Here is a 21480-nt window from a genome sequence, read left to right as displayed (position 1 = left end):
ACTTGGGGTGTATACAGTGATTGGACTCCGTAAATGAAGAAGGCATGAGACTTCTCTCCTGAAATGCTACAGGTGCTTCCCTGCTGGTTTACGTAGGCCGCTGAAGTGGTGTTGTAAGACTGAATTTTGATTGGGCAACCGTCTAAAAGGTACGACCAGTGCTTGAAGGAGAGATACACTGCTTGGAGTTCTAGAATATTTACTGTATATGGAGTTGCCACAACCGAGGAGGATTGCCCAACCAGAAGCAAACCCTTCTGGTGAGGAGGTTACTGGGCTTTTGCCACCATTGTAGGGACAACTTTGTTGTCTGAGAGAGGGTTATTTTGGCTGTGAGACTGTGGTGGGATCTGGACCACTTTCTAAAAAAGTCAAATTGGAGGGGGCGCATATGAAACTGGTCAAAGATCCAAGATATATTCCAAATCATTCTCTCAAAGTTAAAAAATCACTCTTTATTCAGCATAGATATTAAAAAGTAGGCATACAGACCAATTGATACTCCGCCTAAACTGGGCATATGAAGAAAAACCTCTATGGAGGTGGTCATAAGGCTGAGAAGTCACATGCAGGACCTTGTTGGCTTGAAGGTGATGGCTAGGCACACAGCCGCAGTCAGTTTTTTCTGTTTGTCTAAAGTCAGGAACACTTTGTGAAGCATGGAGTCAAAGCAAATGCCCAGGAACACCATAGACTGCAAGGACTGGCCTGTAAGAGCTGTCTTTCTTGAGTACCAGGAAAAGATTGGAATAGAAACCTGTTTTTCTCTCTGTTACAGCTTTGATTTGCAGCATGGTCTGTATAACTTGTTTAAGTGTGGCTCATATGTGTCACATAGAAAGCGGAAAAATGAGCATAAATATCAGAGGGCCCCAGATGGCAGAATCCCCTCTCTGATACCCACTGATGTTGTCAAGAGCTGAGCCCTCTTTACCAGACATGTCAGTGGTAAAAAAAGTGACTCTGGGGATGGATTACACTGGGGCTAAAGCAGTTGGTAGCCTCCCAGAAATTGTGGCTTGTCGTGATAGTTGTATGGCAGCAAGCTTTTCTTTTGTTTATCATAATTTTTATTGTTTTTTTCAAAACATACATTTTTTTCCATTTTTGAAAAATAATGTAAACCACAATAATACAAAAGAGATGCATATGCAATGCAGCTTACACAGCAAAAGGATATGAACAAATATATATAACATGCAGGCAGAGCGCACACCATTAGCCAAAAATAGAACCTGGATGACAGTCCGAATAAAAATAGATACCAAGGTGAGTTGACAGCACTGCAGGGAAGTTTTGAGGCAAAGGTTTCAGCAAACAAAATGTAGGTTTATTGGTTCCAACATTTCAGTTCCACATTGGAACTTTCATCAGGGAGAGTCATCTGTTTTCATTCATATAGCCTCCTCCAGTATAACTGTTTTAATTGTTTTTTAATTGTTTTAACTGTTTTTAATATCTTAAGGAGGGGGAAAGCTCTAAAATCCATAAAATGGAAGATTACATTAGAAATCTACAATGTCTTTCCAGAGAGACTTCCGGTTTCGGCACCTGTGAAGATGGGGATCCAGAGCTAATGTGCCCACTAATTGGGGTCAAGAATCGGCATAAAGCTGAGGAGGAACTTATTGAAGTTCTCTCACCTTGTACCGGAGTTTGCCTGGAGTCCGTGGGGGTGAGAGCTGTTTCTGATGCAGCTGGTGCTTTTCCATTGCGTGTCTTGGGGCCCGCAGTTTCTCTCAGCCCGCGCCATTGCTGCTCGGGAAGATTTGGCTGTGCAATATAGCCGTCGAGTCAGTTTTCTCACCCAGTGCTGGAGTTTGTCGTAGGTCTGTGAGGGGCAAGAGGAGACCGGTATGCAGCAGTTTTAAGTCACTCTGACACGAGCTGTGTTTTTGAATTGCATATCTTGGGACTCGCAGTTTCTCTGAGCCCGCACCATTGCTGCTTGGAGGATTTGGCGGCAAGCTTTTTGAATATTACCAGAGGAAGGGTCCACTGTGCTTGTGGTTGGTGAGGAGTTCTGTTATGTTCGGGGTCTCTGGCCCTGAGAAGGTTTATCTATACTTCTGTGACACATCTGAGGGCTATATATATATATATATATATATATATATATATATATATATATATATATATATATATATATATATATATATATATATATATATATATATATATATATTGTGTGAGAGAAATGCTGGATTAGAGGTGGAAGGTGTTTATATTTCTCCCAGATTTCTCTCTTATATATACTAAGCTCCAGGGAAAGTATGTCAGCAGTGAAAGAGTGTTCTTTCACTGCATTTGGCTTTTGGAAAAGCCGGTAAAAAGGGCCCTGGAGTGAATGGAAGTGAGCGGGTGGGACTTCCATTCACCAGGCTATCCAGGTTTTGGTGAAGCCTGGCTAATTAGTGGCCTCGTTAGACTTCAGAGGAAATCCTTTAAACAGTGTGTCTCAGAGTTACTCTCTCTCTCTCTTCCTGGGGAACTGCCTGCATGCAGTAAGGGGAGAGCCGGACACAGTGAGTAACCAAACAAACAACTGTTTTTTGTAGAGTTGGATGCTAGATCCTCTCTATTGTATAGAGAGGGAGCGACTGTATGTTACTTAGAGCCGGACAGGCTAGGATTTCTTTTTATGTTTTGTTTTCCAATATGCTCCTGTGTGCCGGTTATATGTGAATAAAGCTGATTGCGGTCAGCCTAAAACTCAATGCTGAGTGTGAACTGTGGTTTTCTGAGACCAATCCGATCCCTGCAATCTACCTAAACCCCCCGAGACGGCACCGTTTGGACGAGTGACGTTACATATGGTGGAGGAGGCTTTGGCAATTAAAAAAAAAAAGATTTTGAAGATTTAAAGGGCCAGAAACCCAGTTCCAGCTGTGCATTATAAAGTGTTTTGCTGCAAGGCATTATGGACGACGTTCTCAAGGCCCTGATACAGGCTACGGCTGCTCAGCAAGAGGCCACCAGAGTCTAGCAGCAACAGCTGATCGCAAACCGAGAGGAGCAGCGACAAGACCGGGAGCTCCTCAAAGAGGTAGTGCAGCAGCTAGCTGCAAGGAGTGCTGCAGCACCCCCTACAGAAACTGCTAAACCAACTGCTATACGGGCTAGTTACTATCTGCAAAAGCTGACAACAAGTGATGATGTTGAAGCTTACCTTTCCACATTTGAGAGGACTGGCCTAAAGAGCAGTGGGCAGGCCTGGTGGCACCCTTTCTCTCTGGGGAACCACAAAAAGCCTATTTTGATCTGGATCATGTTGCCGCTAAAGATTATGACAAACTAAAAGCTGAGATTTTGGCCCGGCTGGGGGTCACCCTCTCGGTCCGTGCCCAGCGGGTTCATCAGTGGATGTTTATGGCAGAAAAGCCTCCACGCTCCCAGATGCATGACCTAATTCATCTAACTAAAAAGTGGTTGCAGCCGGAGACCCTAACAGGGCCACAGATCGTGGAGCGGATAGTGATGGACCGGTACCTTAGGTCTCTGCCTTCACCTTTGCGCAAATGGGTAAGCCATGCAGACCCAACAACTGCAGACCAGCTTGTGGAAATGGTAGAGAGGTACCTTTCTGCCGAAGAGCTACTCAGTTTTCAACAAGTGGAGCACACCCTAGCTCCCAAAGGGAAACTTCCTGGCATATCCAGCAAACTCCCTGCATGGAAAAAGGGACCTACGACCGATAAGAGCATGCTCCAACGTGGAGAATCTACAGGCACTAGACCCAGAGACTACCAAAATGTGCCAGGAGGGACCCCTCCTCGCAGAGGACCCAATAAAGACTTGGTGCGGTGTTACCGGTGCCATATGCTGGGACACTTTGCTGCCGACTGCAGCCTAACTGATGAGCCTATGCAGTGTGATACTGCCTTAACAAAGAGACGTACGTCAATGTATGCTCAGGTTGTATGTACTGCCCTTCCAAAGACAGGGAAGGATAAGTACCTGTGTGATGTTGTTGTGGAAGGAAAGCTAGTAAATGCATTATTAGATTCTGGTAGCCAGGTTACCCTGATAAAATCTTTGTTGATTGAAACGCCTCAGTATGGGCCTGAGACGGTAGGGGTCACATGTATTCATGGGGATACTCGCGAGTATGCTATGGCTGAAGTGGAAATCAAAACTGCCTACGGGACATTAAGGTACCCCGTAGGGTTGGTTCCCACTTTACCACATGACATAATTTTGGGGAGGAACTTCCCACATTTCTGGAAATTGTGGGAAACTGACAAGGTTATGGACCAATCCTACTCAAAGGGAAGCCGCCCTGATTCCGGTAATAAAGTGTCTGAGGGTGTACCGGAGGGTGAGGTTACTACAGATTTTCCCTTTTCTGTATTAGCAGAGCAGTTAAAGGATCCCACACTGTCTAGAGCAAAGGGCCAATGTAAAAATGATAGATGGGAAATCTATAGATTCTGACTCTAGACCAGTGATACCCAACCAGTAGCTCGTGAGCAACATGTTGCTCTCCAACCCCTTGGATGTTGCTCCCAGTGGCCTCAAAGCAGGTGCCTATTTTTGAATTCCAGGCTTGGAGGCAAGTTTTAGTTGCATAAAAACCAGGTGTACTGACAAAAAGAGCTTCAATTTAGGTTGACAATGCACATAGGGGCTACTAAATGGCCAATCACAGCACTTATTTGGCACCCCAGGAACATTTTTCATGCTAGTGTTGCTCCCCAACTCCTTTTACTTCTGAATGTTGCTCACGGGTTCAAAAGGTTGGGGATCCCTGCTCTAGACCCTCTTGTCCCTACTTAGCCCTCCAAAATGACCTACTATATCAGGTAGTAGAAAAGGGAAATGATCGGGTAGAGCAGCTGGTTGTCGCAAAACCATACCGGCGTATGGTACTTGACCTCGCACATAAACATGTGATGGGCGGACATTTAGGTGTAGAGAAGACCAAAGAGCGAATTTTGCAACGGTTTTTCTGGCCAGGAATACATGGTGAAGTCGAGCAATACTGTAGTTCCTGTCCAGACTGTCAGTATTCGGCTCCTAAGCCGCATTTTCGGAGCCCTTTGGTCCCTCTCCCTATGATAGAGACACCATTTGAGAGGATAGCCATGGATTTGGTGGGCCCAATAGTAAACTCTGCACGGGGACACCAACATATATTAGTAATAATGGATTATGCTACCCGATACCCCGAGGCCATTCCTCTACGTAATACCTCCTCTAAATCCATTGCTAGAGAGTTGGTACATGTCTTTAGCAGGGTAGGAATCCCAAAGGAAATACTCACTGACCAAGGCACCCCATTTATGTCCCGGGTCATGAAGGATCTGTGCAAGCTGTTTAAAGTAGTCCAACTTCGCACTTCAGTATACCACCCCCAGACTGATGGATTAGTGGAAAGGTTCAATAAAACGCTCAAAAATATGCTTAAGAAGGTGGTAGGCAAGGATGGGAAAAATTGGGATTACCTGTTACCCTATTTGATGTTTGCCATAAGGGAGGTCCCTCAATCCTCTACGGGATACTCACCGTTTGAGTTGCTATATGGTAGGCACCCTAGGGGCTTGTTGGACATAGCAAAGGAGACTTGTGAGGGACAACCCACCCCCTTTAAAAGTGTCATTGAGCATGTATGCCAAATGCAGGACAGGATCACGCGGTGATGCCCATAGTAAGAGAGCACATGGAGCAGGCGCAAGAAGCTCAACAGAGGGTGTATAATAGGGGTGCCAGAGTACGCAATTTTTCCCCTGGTGATCGTGTACTTGTGTTAATACCCACGGTAGAAAGCAAATTTTTGGCAAAGTGGCAAGGACCCTTTGAGATCCTTGAAAAGATTGGTGAAGTAAATTATAAGGTTCGCCAACCAGGTAAAAGAAAACCCGAGCAAATTTACCATGTCAATCTTATAAAACCCTGGAAAGAAAGAATGTCATTGTTCACCAAACCTACTTCATCTCTAAGGGAGTTTTCCCCATGGTTAATTAGTGAATTAAATAGAAAGGCCTGGGAATTGGCACGGAGCAGCTCTAGTGTGCGTCCATCCACAGCAGCAGGCAAGCCACGCCCCCTCCTTCTTCTATTTCTATTAACTCTTTATCTAAAAAATTATGGAACAATTATGGATCAGACCCACACCCGTTACTTAGGGGCTGATTCACTAAGCTCGAGTGAAGGATTCGAATGAAAAATACTTCAAATTTCGAAGTATTTTTTTGGTACTTCGACCATCGAATTGGTTAAATTCATTCGAAATCGAACGAATCGAACGAAAAATCGTTCGACTATTCGACCATTCGATAGTCGAAGTACTTGCCCTTTAAAAAAAACTTCGACCCCCTACTTCGGCAGGTAAAACCTACCGAAGTCAATGTTAGCCTATGGGGAAGGTCCCCATAGGTTTGCTAATCTTTTTTTGATCGAAGGATTTTCCTTCGATCGTTGAATTAAAATCGTTCGAATCGTTCGATTCGAACGATTTAATCGTTCGATCGAACGAAAAATCCTTCGATCGTTCGATCGAAGGATTAGCGCTAAATCCTTCGACTTCGATATTCGAAGTCGAAGGATTTCAATTCGAGGGTCGAATTTCGAAGTATTTTTAACTTCGAAATTCGACCCTTAGTGAATCTGCCCCATAAAGTTTAAAATAAATGGACGTTCCTACAATGTCAAGTGTCTCCTCCAGACTTGGTGAAGTCTATTTATGATTTCAATAAATTGATTTTAGCAGAGAGCTTGAGGATACAACATTTTAGGTACTAGTCCCAAGTGTGATGAGACCAATGTGTCCCTTTTCCACTATCTATGGATTAGTATGTTTTGGAGGGAAGTCACCTGTTTTCTGAACATGAGTCTGAAAATAAAAATTAAATTATCTCCAAGTTTTACTTTGTTGCATCTAGATGAAAATAGTCTTTCTTCAATTTTTAATATAGAATTTATGTCCCAAGAGAATAACATATTGACAATTTTTTTTAGCAGCCTCCAGGAAGGCATTATTTAATTTTTGGCTATAAAAGGAGCCCCCCTCATTGTCAGACATAATTTCTTTTATGAACCAGCTTAGTTGGCAATAAGCTTTATTAGTAAAAACAAAAGGAGATAATTCCTTTTAGTCTTTTAGACTTATATGGTCTCCTTACTTTGGGATCTGTGACTCTAGCACTAGAAGTCAAATATCTCAGTTCCTTCAATTGTAAATAGATTGCAGGTTGGATATCTGACATTTCCGAGGACAATGGGCTTTTTTCTTTCTTTCTTTTCTTTTATGATTGTTTTTGCATCCACTGGTTTAGTTAGTTTTAGTTAGTTCTTGTTAATTTCTTTTATATATTACTTCATTGTAAGTTCAAAATTTTGAATATTGCGTCATTGTACTAATTGCAGCACATTTTCTGTATTCTATTTTTTGTCATATTGACTTTATGGTTTATTGTGAAAATCAAATCAAATATTTCAAACTACAATGTCTTTCCAAAGAAAAACATGGAGAACCAATATATAAGAGGTCATAAACTGGAAACAGAACTAAGTCTATTTTCAAGTTAGAACATATAAAATCTCATAGTCTTTGCAATACTTTTAATGCTGGGACAATTCCAAAAGTAATGAAAATATTCATGTTTTCATGTTTACATTTGGGGCAAAATGAAAACTGTTTCCCATTCAAAAAAGCTTCCCAAAACCTAAATGGACAAGTGTTCAACTCTCCAGTCTTCTGAAAAAAAAAACCACAGCAAGCTTTTCTAGTGAGGCAGAGATACAAGGAAGAATAGCCTGTCTCGTGTGTGCAAGGTTTTGTTCTAATTTATTGGTCACACATTCATCACTCATAATGCTGAAAGGTACCATTCTTACTTTGTTGTCAACAACTGATTAAGGAAAAGGGTTACAGATAATTGTTAACTCAGGGTGGTAAGCTACTTTGTGTTACTCTAGAATATTTAAAATACATTTTATACACTCTTTCTACCAATAAAACTTAGTACGGTATCATCTTTATCAGGTCTGAAGGAAACAAAGGCTTTCTTTCTACATTTTTTTAATATAGTAGAAAACAAGACTTCAAGCAACAAGTTTTAGATATGGTAACATTGATTTTAGGAAAAATTTTTTGAAACTGTGGTCTCCTTACTTCAACTTCTTGGAATCTGGGGATGAGATTTGTTCTGTCCTCCCTACGTATTACCCTAGGGCAGTCTGTAGTTCAGCATGCAGCTAAACCTCCCCACTCTCCAATAAAGAGACTGTGAACTGAAGTCTGTAGATTTTACTGGTTGGCAAAGGGGAATAGGTGAAACTGTAACAAATAACAGAAAATAGGGTAAATAGATTGCAATGAACAGTGCAATATAAACAGATATGCATATAGATGCAACATCAAATGCTAGCTGGCATGAAAAGTCTATGCAGCAATGTCTCTGGGGGTGCTGGCAGCTGTGGAGGTGATTTGGTGCAACTATTTGATTACCAGCGATGCTACCATGAGGAGAGATGAAACTGTGCGTGCTTCTTCCACAGCATGGTCTGTAAAATGGAGTACTGGCTCCCACAAGGCATTGCTCTAGGTCACATGGTGGGACTATGGTAGCCTGATTAGTTCAAATTCTGCCGTAAGCATTATGGAGGTGTAGAATGGATAGAGGGAGTGACCTTGTGCACTTACAGCAAGTGTCCAGAGGAGGGAGCTCCGAGCATGAGAACCAGGAACTCCCAAAACATGGTAAAAGCGTATGCTGGAGACATGACACGCCCCGTCTGGCATCAATGGATGTCACCACTTTATTCCTTAAGGGACAAGTAAAGTCAGTTCGGAAAGGAACAATTTTGTTTTCCTTTGTTTGGAGGTTTTGACCTCAACATTGAGGACTCTTGCGTCCTCACTTGGAAGTTTTTGGTGACAAGAGCCAAGGACCATTCATTCCTCTGTGACTCACAGTCTTTCAACAGAACAACATCGTCAGGTTTGAGGTTGGGCTCGGTAGTTTGCCATTTACAAAGTGGCTGCAAAGTGAAGATGTATTGCTTTCTCCATTTGTCCCAGAAGGTGTTCACAAGACTGCCTCCTACTCTCAATGGGCTAGTTTGGACAAGGAATGGGTCATGCTGTCTTTAGGGACAGTCAAATACAAGAGGTCCTCTGCACTCAACCCATTATCAATATATTTAAGACAGAGACATTTTGTGCATACTGCTACTAAAAAATGCCTTACCCTTTAAACAACACAGGGATTGTTTGTCCATATATTGCAATATATTTAAGCTGGCCAACTACGTCAAAGTCATCCCATATCTGGCCAGTCCTATGCTTCATTTTCATCTGATTCATTAAGAATTCAATTGCTTAATCATACATTTTACAAAGGGACAAAGTTTTACCCGCAGCTTACTAGCTGCTTTCAAACTCCCAAACTTGGCTGCCCTTTTATTAGACACCAGTGGGATCACCTGACTATAGCTGGGAAGGGTGGCCTAATGGTTCTAAAAAATAGTGGTGAGCACAACTTTCCCTTGTTTGTTATAGTTATACAGGAGCAGTGACCAGCTCCATGTTGTAGCTCCCACCCTTCCCAGCTATAGCAAGTTGTGTCTTTGAGCTGACTTGCTGTAACAGCGTGGTCTGCTAGGTTGTAGTCCGTATAGAAAACAATCTCTTTGAGCTCTATACCTGTCTCAGCTAGCTCTACAGCTAGAACGGCAGCACAGAGTTCTAGGCTGGGTATAGTGTGTTCAGGAATTGGTGCCAGTTTTGCCTTACCAATAACAAATGTAATGTTACAATGTCTATAGTTGTCCACTGTTTTGAAGTATGCTACAGCAGCTATGGCTTTGACAGAAGCATCAGATAACACACAAAGTTTTTGGCTTTGTACCTCTGTAGAAGGTATTGCAGTATATGGGCGTGTAACACAAAGGTTGGAAAATGTTGCTAGAGAACTTCTCCATTCTGTCCACAAAGTCTTTTTGTCAGGAGCTAGTGGGGTGTCCCAATCGGATGTTTCAAGGGTTTAGTTTCTTAGAAGTGCTTCACCTAGTATGGTGACAGGAGCAGTGAATCCTGAAGGATCACACAGGCTATTTATTGTGGCCAGAACACCTCTGCGAGTGAAGGGTTTCTCTTCCCTGTTTACTTGGAAGGCAAAGCTATCAGACTTTAAGTCCCACAGAAGCCCGAAGCTCCGTAAAGAGTCAGCTCCCAAGTCTAAGTCTCTTAGATCATTGGAATGGTCTTGTGAAGAGAAGGCTTCCATCACTACTTTTTTGTTGAAGCTATTTTGTGAAGCCTGAGTTTGGAACAGGTGAGTGTTTCCTGTGCTCTTTTGAGAAGACTGATTGCAGCTTCGCTTGAAGCTAGCGATTTTAAGCAGTCAACTGCATAGAAGTCTTTTTCTACTAATTGTCTGACATCTGACTCGTACTCTACCTCACTTTCTTGTGTAGGGCGTCTGAGTCCTTGGATCGCAACTGCAGGCGAAGGACTGTTGAAAAAGATATGCACCCTCGTATGGTACTCTGTGATGTCCTTGGAAGGGTTGTTATCTCTGAACCTAAAAGGTAGAGGGGCGACCCAACTGTTTGAATTATTTTTAACTAGTTCTCGTTTTATTATTTTCAGAAAGAGTTTATCCTCAATAGACATTGCCAGTTGGTTATCCTCTTTTGTTCTCTGGAACACTGTGCATCCCAAATGATCTTGATCACTGTCACAGGTGAGATTATCATCTGAAATGTTTGGGGGTGTCTGTACCAGGCTGGTGCTGTAAGGTTTTTCCTTTATTAGGAACTGATTGTGGCATGGTGGAAAAATGGAGGGGTGTCCATTATCTAGTGTATTTGTCAGCATGCGGTTTATGCAGACTGGTTTGTGTACACTTCCAAGGCAAGCTTCTCCTTGATCTAGCTTCTGGGCATAAGGTGCATTGTGAGGGCCATTTATCTGGTCCCTTGCTTTGTGGACCCGTAGCATATCTCTTCCAAGGAGAAGCATTATCTGAGCCCTGGGGTCAAGTTTGGGGATTAAGTGCATTATACGTTTCAAGTGTACCTGGTGCTTAGCTACGTCCGGTGTAGGGATTTCAGATCTATTATCGGGGATCTGGTTGCATTCAATTATAGTTGCTAAGGGTAGACATACCTTTCCATCTATGCATTCTACTTGGTAGCCAGATGCCCTCTTCCTGCTGTCTCGATAACTCATGCACATGTTTTTAGAGAGTAAGGAATGTTTGGGCCCTTGACATTAAATGTGTCAAAGAAAGCTGGGCAGGATAAAGATCTGTTGCTCTGGTCATCCAGGATTGCATGCAGCTTAATGTCTTTATCTGTTTGGCCTGTCGGGTATACTTTGACCAGGCAAATTTTGGAGCCGGATCTGATTCTGGCGCCATTGCAGATTTCTGTGCATTGAGAACTGACTTCTAGTATGTTTGTGGCAGTGTCGTCTTCCTCCCCGCCATGCTTGCTGACGCTCTTGGTGTAAGATACGGTCCATGGGGCTGGCCCAGGGTGTAAAGCTGTGTTGTGATATGAGCTGTCACATTCTGTGCATTTTACACTGACCTGACAGTCCTTGGCAAGATGAGATGTTGATGAACAGCACTTGTAGCAGATGTTGTTATCCTTTAGGTAGGCTTTGCGGTCTTCTATGGACTTCTCTCTGAAGGCTCTGCATTTCAGAAGAGGGTGAGGCATTTGGTGTAAAGGACACTGCTTACCAGGGTTTTTGTGCCTTGTCTCCTCGTGAGAAGGTTCTGCAGATCTGTGAAAAGAATCTAAAGAGGAAGCATTCGTTTTGTGTACTGTTACTGCTGCTTTGTAAGTATTAGGTACTGAAAGGGTGGCATGTGGCAAAGTGAAATCAAAACTCATCTTGGCGTGTGGTATAAAAAGTCCATGAATACAGTGAAGGGAGGAAATTGGACATTGTGCACTTCTTTAAATTTTGACCCATGTACCATCCACCGCTCCTGTAAGTTGTAGGGCAACTTTTGCACTATGGGGTTAACACCTCTGGCTGTGTCAAGAAATGCAAGTCCAGGTAAGTCCAGGTAAGTCCCCTTCGGCTTTGGCTACCTGTAAATCCATTAACAGGTCACTTAGTTCCCTAAGTTTCTGGTAACCTTTATTAGATATTTTAGGGAAGTCATCAATTCTTTTGAAAAGTGCATTGTCAACTACCTTCGCTGAGCCATAGCACTCATTAAGTCTGTGCCAGATCATCCTGAGACCAGTCTCTGGGTGGTTTATGTTGATCACCCTGATTCTTTTGGCATGCTCTGCAGACTCAGTGCCTAGGTATTTGATTAGGAGGTCTGTGTTGGCCTGGTTGTCGTGCTGAAAGAGAATCTGTGTCCGGCTTGGAGTGCTGGTAGACATACTTATAAAGTGCTTTATGTTGGAATACATGCAACAGCATTCATGCTTAAACACTGGAGTATTAAAATGATCACAAAGTGGCGCCGTGAATATTGTTAATGTATGATTGCAATGATCTATGCTGTTGTATTAGTGCACTCTGTTGTTTTTGTTTCCTTTTGTGTCTCCACCATATCGTCCTTTATCTTCCACACTGTTAAATGTGTTCTGTATTATCCCTGCACTCACAAGTAAATCATTTCCCAAGTTGCTGTGCTGACTGTTCCCTGTGTGATCATCATAAAAACCACCTCTGCCAACACTTTAAACATATGTTGAAAAATTGGGCCAAAACCTCATTTTGATAAAATATAAAATAAATATTCCCATTATACTGTATCAAATGTCTTTTGGAAATTCAGGCTCAAAGCTTGCACATGAGTCAAATAAATAACCCACCTGATATCGTCGGCTGTGTATCATCTCGGGACGAAGCCCGTTTGATCAAGGTGTATAAGGGTAGGTAAAAAGATATTAAGTCTAGTGACTAAGATTTTCCTGAATATCCTAAGGTCCAAATTAAGGATGGAGATGGGAATGTAGTAGTTTAGGATAAACTTCCCATACACATTCTGTTGCATGCTGTGGGCAAGGGATCATTTTTTCAAAAAAATCTTATTTTCAAATTTGGTTGAGTGGGATTGACCAGTAAACTTGAATTGCCAGCTATGATTATTTCTTTAGTGCATGTCTTTAATTTAGGCTTTACAAACAAACACACTCCTCCACCCTTTTTCATCCCTCTGCCCCTCCTAAAAAGGGTGTAACCATTTAAATTCACAGTCCAGTCACATGTTTCATCCCACCAGGTCTCAGTGATACCAATGATATCATAATTTTTAGAGCATGCAATTAATTCTAGGTCTCCCATTTTACCTGACAAACTCTGTGCCAGTATACAGCGGATGTTACTACTTTTACTTTTGAAATTTGCATTACTTAGTGGAGAATTATATGTTAAGTTAGCATTATTCTGTTTTCCTTATAACAGAGGGACCTCCTTAACTGGTGAACTATATCCCCCCCTCACTCCTCCCCCATGACCCCTTACTAACCCCACTGACCCTAGCTTCCCCATAATTTTATCTCACCCGCCCACCCCTTGCCTAGTTTAAACACTCCTCCAACCGCTTAGCCATTCTTTCCCCTACCCCTTTGGTAGTGTTTTGAAAGGAGGATCGCCAGGCTCTGAAGTCTTCTGGGTCTTCTGGGTCGTTAAACTTTACAAGTCCTTTTGTGACTAGCTCTACCGTGCAAAGAACTTAGCAACGTCCATTGTGACCTGGTTAGTACTAGGGTAAACAGGTGGATGAGTGTAATATTGAGAAGGTGTTGTGTAATCATACCTGTTTGGAGGTTCTCTTTTAGGCTGATTTGTTACATACCTCTTTAACGTATCGATGGAAACTGGATAAAAGAAAATTAATCACATATAAGTTCCTTATCTGTTCATGCGTCTCATTCTCTGTTTAGTGCTCTGTACTGGTCTCACTCCCGTACCGGTTCACCATTTGCTCCAGATGAATATCAAATTATCGATGTATCTTTTGTATATTTATATAAAGATTTATATAACAGCTGTTCCTCCCATTGCCCCATAAATAAATTTGCAAATGATGGAGCAAATGGTGAACCGGTATGGGAGTGAGACCAGTACGGAGCACTAAACACCCATGGAATGGAACAGAAAAGACGCATGAACAGATAAGGAACTTATATATGATTGCTCGTCTTTTATTGTGTAAGTGTAATTTGTATGCGGGGATTATGTTGAACTAAAACTAAATACTACACTTAGAAAGGATTCCCTGTCTTTTGCGCTTCTATTTTTTACTACAGATTTCTATATATTTGAAAAGGGAGTACTCCATTACCAAAAGCAGCAGAGAGGGGAAGTGAATTTTAATAGGTGCTGATCCATATTAACCTCCACTTCAAGTACGCCGCAGGTGTGAAATTGGTGTTTTGCGTTGTATACTTTCCTTCTGATCTATGGCAGCTGTAAGAGGAAGGTTTGAAACAAATGAAAGACGGGATAAAAATTGGGCCATGTTACAGGTCTTTTCAGTAAGGAGTAATGAGAATCCGACCATAATGCTGTGTAGTTTAGAGAAATTATTAACAAGAGAAATTAAAGATTGGTGGGATTTGGTATCTTTAGAAAATTATTAAAAACATACCTTTAGGATTACGAGTGGAGAAAAACTGTGCATTTGATTTTGAGGATGTGGATTTTTAAATGGAATGGGAGAACATATTGAATGATTGTTCAAACAGGTTAATTGAAGTGCTAATTAAATACAGAGAATACAAATTGGAAAAAGGAAAGGCTTTTGCTCCAACTGCGACTGCGCCCGCCATGCCGATCTCCAAGTCAACTTACCGAAAACCTGGAAGATGGCTGTGTGGAACTCTGCTGCCTGATTCTGCCCCAAGGATTAAGAATTAAGCACGGGGCATTTCCCCTGGGGGGGGGAGTTAGGCTGGGGGGAGGAGGGAGGGGGTCTATGTGGGGTGGAGGGCACAGGTTTTTTATTACAGGGTTGAATTCTCCTTTACGCTCTTACTGAGAGGATCAATTTACTATCTTATACCGGAACTCTTTGCTTGCAAGGTGGTAATAATTTTCATTACACCCAGCTTTCTCTGTTTAAGGTTGTAGATGAACATAATGTCTTTACAAGGATCTGAATATTCAAGTCATGCTAATATTTAAGAAATGGAATCCGTTAAAGAGTTAAATGAAATGTCTGTTATGCCAAAGCGTGCAACCAAACCTTCCCAAATTATCATAGAAAACTATGAGTCTGAAAAGGATCTTCTTTTAGGGAAGCTGCATGATATTTGGAAGAAGATTGTGCATTATATGCCACTTTTTAATGCTGCTTCTGATAAATCCAATGAGCTGAATGATGTACTGAAACTTTTAAGAAATGCTTTTGACTGTTTTCAAACACTGTCTGATTTTTAAACAAATAAACAAATAAAATGATGAAGGTTTATTTGAGGAGAAAAATAGATTTTATCTTATTAAAGAGTAAATGTGTAACACTGTGCTTGATATAATAATGAAGATTGAGTAAAGAATTGCACATTTACAAGAGGTCAAATCACAGTGTATCTTATGGCTACCTTGCAACACGTGAGAACAACACTCATTGAACCTCCTCCAGGACTGAACACCTTTGCACCTCCATACATTCCTTCAACCTCAAGTGTAACAATTCCAGATACCAGGCTGCAACATGCTCCTCAGATCATTAAGACGGAATGGTCTGATTTTGCCAAGATCCGCCGTGAGCTTACAAGCACCGGTCTTACACACTTTTATGATCGTCCTGAAAACTACAGAGCTTGGAAGTCAACTTTCAAAACAACAATAGAAGATTTGGGTATTACTGCAAAAGAAGAACTTGACCTATTGGTAAAATGTTTAGGCTCAGAGTCTTATAAACAAGTTGTTCAGATCAGAAGAGTGCATGTGCTGCTTAGGAAATTTTAAAGCAGACATATTGCCATATGTCTGCTTTAAAATTTCAGACATTATAGAAAATGCCCTGTTCAAAAGAATTCAGGATTTCTCCAAAATCTCCAACAGGGACAGTCTTAAATTTCAAGAATGGAGTCATCTTCTTCAAGAATTACAACTCGCTGAGGTAGGCGTGGCTATCTGGCCATCAGGGCAGATGTGCGTTGCAGGCACTCCCAGGGCCCACACTAATTTCACCACCTAAAAAAACCCTAACTGCTCACCCCTAGCTCCCGATGAGAAGATCCGCTTCAAATCTGGACCGGAACGAGGTCCCCAGCACTCCCCAAACTGGAGATCAAGTTGCAGAGTGAAGCCAGGGACTCACGTGATTGCGGACCCGAGCTGCGAGTGACCTGGAGCGCAGTTCTCACCAGAGTCAGCACAGATCGCTGCTGAGGACCCAGGAGAACTTCCACAGAGGTATAATAGAGCACAGCCTGTAACGCAGCCCACACACTGCAGGCTTATAGCATACCTCCCAAGGCCACAGAGACCAACACTTAAGGCCTCTCTGATGCAATACCTGAATATACCTAACCCCAACAGAGGCCCCAACAATTATTAACCCTTCATGAGCAGTCTATCTCCTCTTATATGGCAATCAGTTCTAAACTGGAATCAAGTGGGGACAAGACCCGGCTGTTCATGGAGTAGGACACACATCAAGTGAGCTCCGTATGCCCTAAACATATCCTGTGATACCTTCGCTAACTGTGTGACAAAGACCTGATCTGAGGGGTAACAGCAACTCTTGTCTAACATGGCAGACAGGAATCAACAGAGTAAGAAGAAGACTGAGATCCCCAATTGCTTGGAGCAATTTGTTCGCAAGGCCTCGCCGGCTTCTGACCCCAAGACGGTGCAAGACCCTGCCGCAGAAGACAATACATCGCAAGAAGAGGTCCTGCAACCGCAGCCCACGCTGCAAGATCTGCTGACCGCAGTACCAAACTGTCAACAGTCCTGCCAAGCTACCATCATGTCCACAGCGGACGAACTCAAGGCAGAACTATCACTGATCAAACATGCAACGCATTAGAGAACGCACCTTAGCAGCAGAGGCCCGAATTTCAGCACTAGAAGACTCCTGTCACCCTCTACAGCAATCCACTCAGGATTTACAAAGACAAGTGGAGCAATGGCGGCAAAAAGTAGATGACCTGGAAAACCGGGCAAGACGTAGCAATGTTCGCTTGGTCAGAGTGCCAGAGAGGGAGGAAGGGGATCACCTGGAGATCATTGTGGAAAGAATCCTGAAAGAATGGGCGGGTACAGACTCCCTAACCCCGGCCTTTTCGGTGGAGTGGGCACACAGAATACCATCTAGGCCACCGATACCCGGTGCCCCACCCAGGCCTCTGATGGCACGTATACATAACTGCAAGGATTGGGACAAGTTACTGGCAGTGGCACGCACTAAAGGTCAAATCCAGCTGAATAACTCCAAGGTCTCTATATACCCAGACTTCTCCGCTGAACTCCAAAAGATGAGGGCAAGATTTCTGGATGTAAAGATAAGGCTGCGGCAGAGAGAAATCCCATACTCCCAACTACGGATACAGACGACCTCGGGTGTTAAATTCTTTGACAACCCGACAGAGGTTGGATTCATTGGGCCGACAACGTGTGGAGGCTTGAGATCTCCTCTTTCTTCCTCCCTTTTTTGGTTTCCAGGTGTTCTCTGTAACAGTCAGCGGCCAGGACAGCAAGATGTGGTAACTATGTTCCCCTAAATTTTTATGAATCGACAATAGGCCTTTAATCTCTGTTAGGGGAAGTCACTTGGCATCTACAGCTGCAGTAGCCTAACCTTGACTAACATGCCTAAGCTGACTCAGTTCCCTTTGCAATTACCTGTGAACTATTGTCTATTAAGGCCCTAGGACAAGCGGAGCAGCACTTGATGAACATTTCAACACTCCCCTCATTTATTCAGGGTAACTACTCAATTGTGAGCTAGAACTACTCTGGTTTAATTGTTTTGGTTTTGGGAAAAGTGGCACATAAGTTGGGGATAGGAGCGACGGGGAGGGAAAGGGTGATAGGATTACTGTGTTCATTTTGCTTGATAACAATAACTACAAATTGATGCTGTTGTTTTGTTTTTTTAAAATGGGTATGTTGTGTGAAACAGATAGTATCTACGCTGTCAGTAACCAACCAGTGGCACTCAAACAAACCACCAACCACAATGGGGAGTAACATGAGATTAATTTCCTGGAATGCTAGGGGACTTAATGACCCTATCAAGAGAAGAACGGCTCTAACCTATATCAAAAAGCTAAACCCAGACATTCTTTTCTTGCAAGAAACTCACCTAACTGGATCTTCTATCCTCTCCCTTAAAAAATCGTGGGTAGGCTGGCACTACCACTCCACATACTCAGTGTACACAGGAGGAGTCTCTATATTAATCAACAAAAAAAGTTATATTCTCCTTATTGCACATTAGAGTAGACCCCAAAGGCAGGTTTATTTTTTTGCACTGCAAACTTTTTTCCAAGGAATTTCTGCTAGCCAATATCTATATCCCCCCCCCATTTACGGATGACATACGTTTGGAATTTACGAGCTACTGCCTGCAATTCCCCCAATCCACGATCCAAATCGCAGGTGACTTTAACTCCACCCCAGACCCAGCCATAGATAGATGGAGACGGGATGGCTCCGGAGGTACAGGTGTAAATCATAAGCTCAATAATTTCCTTCACTCCTTGAATCTACTAGAAATGTGGTGAACATTCCACTCCTCTACACGGCAATACTCCTGCTACTCCAAGTCTCATCTTTGCTTGTCTAGAATAGACCTAGTACTAATGTCCAGAGAAATGCTACCACTCATTCACTGAATTGAATATCTTCCAAGAGGAATCTCAGATCATGCCCCGCTAGAGATAGTATGGTCATGGGGGAATCAGACCTCCAACAGAGGGTGGCGTCTTAATCCAGCATGGCTGAGTATTGTGGGGAAAACTGAAGAAATCAGCAACTCTTTACAGGAATATTTCGCGCTTAATGCTTCCCCTGACACAGGTCTGATAAATTGGGATGCTTTTAAGGCCCATGTGAGAGGAACATATATAAGGGAGATCAACGTGATCAAAACAAAAACTAAAATCCAAGAGGCCCAGTTGCAGGAGTTGGTGACTCGTGCTGAACAAGAGGTGATCCCAACACACACGCCTTATGCACATCATAAACTGCAACGAGAGCAGGAAAACTACCACAAATACTTGGAATCCATTAGCCAAAGGAAATTAATGTTTCTGAAACATAATATATTTGAGCAAGGGGCTAGGACTGGGAAAATGTTGGCGCACTTGGCCAGAGCAGACTCCTCCCCCCCAATAATTCCATTGATCCGGTCCATAAATGGAGATGTCACTGACAACCCCAAAGAAATCAGTGGTATTTTTGGGTCATACTACGAGCACTTGTATAAATCCCAGCTGGGGCCATATAGAAACCAACTGCCCCATTACTTAGCAGAAATTGAATTGCCAACTTTAAACCCTGATCAGTGAGCTGCATTAGATGCTGAGATCACAGTTGACAGGATCGAGCTAGCTATTAGGGCATTCCCCAGTGGAAAGTCACCAGGCAGAGACGGATTGCCCATCAAATTATATAAAACCTATGCAACAACTCTCTCTCCCAAGCTACTAGCTGTCTACTCAGCAGTGCTAGATAGTGGGGGGCTCCCCCCATCAATGAGAGAGGCATCAATTATTGTTCTCCCAAAACCTGGTAAGAATCCACAGGAATGTGGCTCATACAGACCTATCTCGCTTTTGAATAGATCTTAGCTCGGAGACTTATGCTGGCGATAGAAAGCATTATTGGCCCAGACCAGTCCGGATTTATACCTTGCAAAAGCACAGCTGTGAATCTATGGAGGCTCTACACTAACCTGTCCACGAATCATGACAACAAAGGAAATAGACTGTTGGTGGCACCGGACATTGCTAAAGCCTTCGACACAGTCGGACACAGTCGAATGGGCATACCTATGGCGGTGATGGACAAAATGGGGATTGGTCCGAAATTCCTAGCTTTTACCCAGCTGCTATATGCGAAACCTTCAGCACTGGTAACTATCAACGGTATATCATCTCCTCACTTTGATCTTACGTGGGGAACAAGACAAGGCTGCCCTCTATCCCCACTCCTATTCGCTATAGCAACCGAAACTCTAGCGGCTGTTATAAGGAACGACCCAGAAATAGTTGGATGGAAACTTGGGCCTATCCAGGAGAAAATTCAACTGTACGCGGATGACTCCCTTGTCTACCTGGCGGATAGCGGCAAATCATTGGAACGACTGACGAAGGTTCTCACCACTTTCGGTAACTTTTCGGGCCTAAAGGTCAATATATCCAAATCTAGTGTGCTCCCAGTAGATTCCAGACCTGAATGGAATGCTCCCCTTACCCCTGCATTGACTGTGGTCTCAAAATTTAAATACCGTGGGGTAGAGGTTTCACTACCAACGTCATCCTATTGGGACCTGAATGTGTCCCCACTACTGGGCCAGGTGGAATCCAAATTTAAGCAATGGGCCTCACTTCCACAAGGCAGAATCAGTCTGATAAAAATGACCATGCTCCCTAAGATCCTATATATACTATCACAGACATCCCTTCAAGCTATTTTCAAGCTTTGGATAAACTAATGGGGCCCTTTATATGGGGAGCAGGGCGACCCCGATTAAGACTTGAAATCCTAAAGAGATCTGCATTGCATGGGGGGCGGCTTTGCCAGACTTTGAGCTTTATTTTTTAGCTACCCAACTCACCATGGATCACTGCAGACCCACACTGCCTATCTGCAACTCTTTTGGAGTCGACTGGGGAACAGGGGATGCCAACTACACAATGGTTGCTAAGGAATCAGACAGGTAAAAATACTAGCAAAGAACACCCCTTAATACTACTAGGTCAAAAAATGTGGCTACGCGCCCAATCTTTGTGCCTTACCCAAACGAAGCACCCTGACACCCCTATATGGAACAACCATCTACTCAAAGAATTCCAAAACATAGAATCCGCAGGGCCATGGTCTAGCAAAGGAATAACAACTATTGGTCACATTATCTCTGACAATTCACTCAAGCCGTTTGTAGTACTCCAACAGGAGTTCGGAATTTCAGAATCTTCTTGGTTACTGTATGAGCAGGTCAAACACGCATTCCTTGCTGACCCCTTTAAGTTGGGCAAACCCCCCTTTTGTAGAATATTAGAGCTGCAAGACAACCAACACTTAATTTACAATTTATATGAAGTGCTGAGATTTTGTAAACATGATAGACTTAGTCCCAATCTACTTGCAATCTGGCAGAAAGATATTCCCACATTGACAGCTAAGGAATGGCAGGATGCTCTAGAGGCCCCTAGATTTGTCTCGCCAAATGCTGATCACAAAATGATTCAGAGATACATAATTCATAAAGCATACTGCGGCTGAACAGAATGAATCCACAACATCCACCAACTTGCACCCGGTGCAAGGTAGATACCGGCTCTTTCATACACATGTTGTGGGAATTCCCCAATCTG

This window comes from Xenopus laevis, chromosome 4S (assembly GCF_017654675.1).
Source record: "Xenopus laevis strain J_2021 chromosome 4S, Xenopus_laevis_v10.1, whole genome shotgun sequence".
In the NCBI taxonomy this organism is placed as follows: domain Eukaryota; kingdom Metazoa; phylum Chordata; class Amphibia; order Anura; family Pipidae; genus Xenopus; species Xenopus laevis.
The sequence above is the reverse complement of the archived record's forward strand: the minus strand, read 5'-3'. Positions refer to the sequence as shown.